The sequence below is a fragment of the Myotis lucifugus genome, unplaced genomic scaffold (assembly GCF_000147115.1).
Source record: "Myotis lucifugus unplaced genomic scaffold, Myoluc2.0 scaffold_176, whole genome shotgun sequence".
In the NCBI taxonomy this organism is placed as follows: Eukaryota; Metazoa; Chordata; class Mammalia; order Chiroptera; family Vespertilionidae; genus Myotis; species Myotis lucifugus.
The window spans coordinates 2,150,242-2,154,390 of record NW_005871224.1 but is presented as its reverse complement, the minus strand read 5'-3'; the positions used below and the strand labels follow the sequence as shown (position 1 = coordinate 2,154,390).

Genomic DNA, 4,149 nt, shown 5'->3' with positions numbered 1-4,149 from the left:
TAGGTTGTTTCCATATCTTGGCTATTGTGAATAATGCTTCAATGAATATGAAAGAGTAGATATCTCTTCAAGATACTGATTTAATTTCTTTCACATATATACTCAAGAGTGAGATTGCTGAATCATATGGTAATTCTATTTTTAATTCTTTGAGGAACCTCCATACCATTTTCCATAATGGCTGCACCAATTTACATTCCCACCAACAATACACAAGGGTTCCCTTTTCTTCACAACTTCACCAACATTTGCTATCTTTTGTCTTTTTGATAATAATCATTCTAACAAATGTGAGGTGATATCTCATTGGGGTTTTGATTTGCATTTCCCTGATGATTAGTGATGTTGAGCACCTTTTCATGTACCTATTGGCTATTTGAATGTTTCTTTGGGAAAATATCTATTAAGGTCCTTTGTCCATTTTTTAAAAATATATTTTATTGATTTTTTACAGAGAGGAAGGGAGAGGGATAGAGAGTTAGAAACATTGATGAGAGAGAAACATCGATCAGCTGCCTCCTGCACACTCCCTACTGGGGATGTACCCGCAACCAAGGTACATGCCCTTGACCGGAATCGAACCTGAGACCTTTCAGTCCACAGGCCGACGCTCTATCCACTGAGCCAAACCGGTTAGGGCTTTAAATTAGATTATTTGCTTTTATTGCTATTGAGTTCTAGGAATTCTTTTGGATATTAACCCCTTATCAGATATATGGTTTGCAAATATTTTCTCAAATTCTGTAGGTTGCCTTGTCAGTTTATTAATTGTTTCCTTTGCTGTGCAGAAGCTCTTTAGTTTGATGTAGTCCCACTTATTTAATTTAGCTTTTGTTGCCTGAGCTTTTGGTGTCTTATCCAAGAAATCATTGCCAAGACCAATGTCAAGACTCTTTTTCCATATGTTTTCTTCTAGTAGTTTTATGGTTTCAGGCTTTACATTTAAATCTTTGATCCATTTTGAGTTAATTTTCGTGAGTGATCTAAGACAGGGGTCCAGTTTCATTTTTGTGCACATGGGTATCCAGTTTTCCCAGCACCCTTTATTAAAAAGACTGTTCTTTCTCCATTGTGTGCTCATTGACCATATATGCATGGGATTATGCCTGGGCTTGTTATTCTGTTCCATTAGTCTATGTGTTTTTTTGTTATGTCAGTACCATGCTACTTTGATTAGTACAGCTTTGTAATATAGCTTGAAAACAGGAAGTGTGATGCCTCCAGCTTTGTTCTTCTTTCTCAAGATTGCCTTGGCTATTCGGAGTCTTTTGTGGTTCCATACATATTTTTGGATAGTTTTTTTTTCTATGTCTGTGAAAAATACCATTGGAATTTTGAGAGGAATTTCACTGAATCTATAAATCACTTTGGGTAGTATGGACATTTTCACAATATTAATTCTTCCAATCCAAGAACACGGTATAGCTTTCCATTTTTGTGTATCTTCTTTAATTTCTTTCATCAATGTCTTATAGTGTTCAGTGTCTTTCGCTTCCTTGGTTAAATTTATCCCTAAGTATTTTATTGTTTCTGATGCTATTAAAAATGGGATTGTCTTATTAAATTCTTTTTCAGATAGTTTGTTGTTAGTGTATAGAAACACAAATAACTTTTGTTGATTTTATATCCTGCAACTTTACTGAATTTATTTATTAATTCTATCAGCCTTTGGGTGGAATTGGGTTTTCTGTATATAAGATCGTGTCATTGCAAACAGAGATCATTTTACTTCTCCCTTTCTAATTTGGATGCCTTTTATTTCTTTTTCTTGCCTAATTGCTATGGCTAGAATGTTCTCCTTTTCTTATAAGGATACCAGTCATTGGATTTAGGGCCCACCCTAACCCAGTATGACAGTGGTTCTCAACCTTCCTAATGCTGCGACCCTTTAATACAGTTCCTCATGTTGTGGTGACCCCCAATTTCATTGTTACAAATTGAACATAATTAAAGCATAGTGATTAATCACAAAAACAATATGTAATTATATATGTGTTTTCCGATGGTCTTAGGCGACCCCTGTGAAAGGGTCGTTCGACCCCCAAAGGTGTCGCGACCCACAGGTTGAGAACCGCTGCAATATGACTTCTTCTAAACTTAACTAATCACATCGGCAAACACCCTATTTCCAAATAAGATCACATTTATAGTTCCTGGGGATTAGGACTCCAGCATAGTTCTTTGAGGACACAATCCAATCTGCAACAAAGAGAATCCAGACAACCAAAAATGAGTATACGCTGTATGAATCTTATATTTATTCTGGGACTTCATTTCTTCATGGAATAGTATATAGTTAAGACTGACCCATACTGTGCTTCACTTGTTTTAACTGTTGTGTCATATTCTACCAGGTCATTGCACCACAGTTGTACCATCTGCTCTCATATAGATGGCCTCTGGGTGTGTCCCGGCGTCTGCTAAAATGAACATTCGGGTAAGTGGCTCTTGCTGCATGCGTGCAAGGGTTGCTCTAGAGCAGGGTGGGGAACTCCCAGCCTGCGGGCCATAGAAGGCCCATGAAATCATTTGGCCTGGCCCTGCCAAGGCATTAAGGGTGAGTTTATTAAATGTTTGACCAAATATAGCAGGCTAATTCTTAAGTTGATAATTTTGTATGGCCAGTGAATAATGTTATAAATATCCAAATTTTCCTTGACAGAAAAAGGTTCCCTACCCCTGCTCTAGAGTGTTTACCTAGATGTGGAATCACTGGGACTCAGAATATGTGAATGTTCACCTTTAGGAGATAATAGCAAGCTGCTTTCCAAAGGGGCTGTACTAATTACACTGCCACCAACAACCTGTAAGATCCATGCCCTCTCCTTTATTTGGTATAATTAAATTTTAAAATGTTTGCCAGTTGAATGTAAAATTATTATTGGTAGAGATCTTAATCTGCACTTACTTGATCATAATGATGCTGAACAACTTTCTCAACCCTAATGTCTAAATTGTATTCACCTATATTTTCTGAAGCTTTGCTTTTGACATTTAAGTTCATAATCTGCCATCTTTCCCAACATTAAGGTCTAAAAGATATTTACCTATACTTTCCACTAAAGATTTTAAAGTGTTGTTTTTTTATTTGTTTGTTTGGGCATGTAAGTTCTTAATCTGGAGTTGATATTTGTGTAATGAGTGATTGGTTGTATAATCTTAGGAGTTTTTATAGGGGACAAATATATTTTGAGGATGGTGGGACAGGATAATTGACTAGAACTCTTAGTGTACTGGAAGTTGCTCATTGGATTTGAGTTTAAATCCTCAATGGACTGTCTAAGATCTTAACTTTATCTCTGAGAGCCTCAGTTTTCTCATCTGTAAAATGGGAATTATACTAGATACTGCCTTGGGTTGCCATGAGGATTACATGAAATAAGTTATGCAGAATGCTTCCCGCATCGCCAGATCCACAGCATAAGAACACTAACTAGCATTTACACTTACTATGTGCCAGGTGATGTGCTAAGCACTTTACATATGTTATTAACTCAACCCCTGACAACAGTGTGAAGTAGATGGAATTTTCTACACTTTACAGATGCATCTCATATAGGATGAATAGGTCCCTCACCCATCACCACCACACATCAAAACCATTTCCCTCCCCTTCCTCCGTCTTCCAGAATCCAGTCCCCTGGGCTGGGGGGAGAAATGGCTGCTTCTCCAGGAGGAAGGGTTTGGAAATTGAAAAGGGGGGAGTGGTAGGCAGTGGGGTTGACCCCCAATTCCCTCGTGGGCCCTGCCTTTGACTCTGAGGCTGGAGCGAGGCTGGGAAGGAAAGGAGGATGTTGGTCTGGTGGGGAAGTCCATCCATCCTCCCCCTCCACAGGTAGTTGGCCAGGCACTGTGGAGATGAATCACTGGCCACAATAGTTCCTTCCCCTACCCCCCCTGGTGTCATCCATTATTCACAGCTGCCATCCTGGGCCTGAGGTTGCTTTGTGGTCAGGCAGGCATTATTCCCTAGGCCCAGCTCTCAGGGGCTTTTATCCACAGCTGAGCCTGAACACAAGCAACCCTCTTCTCTAGATCTGAGGGCTGTGGCTTCCCACTGGAGGGCGACTCGGACAAAGGGCTTTGAGCTGCATTGGAGCCCAGCTCTGCCACTTCCCAGTTACCTTCTCTGAGCCTCAATGTCCTTAT

At 39.5% G+C, this 4,149-nt stretch overlaps 1 long non-coding RNA gene across 1 annotated transcript in view; it reads left to right on the top strand.

The window, feature by feature from the left end:
* LOC102443219 overlaps nucleotides 1-2,439 on the top strand; it is a 10,955-nt gene extending 8,516 nt beyond the window's left edge. The window contains exon 3 of the long non-coding RNA XR_330286.3: nucleotides 2,355-2,439. This is a non-coding gene — a long non-coding RNA (uncharacterized LOC102443219). The remainder of the gene's footprint in view (nucleotides 1-2,354) is intronic.
* The last annotated feature ends 1,710 nt before the right edge of the window (nucleotides 2,440-4,149 follow it).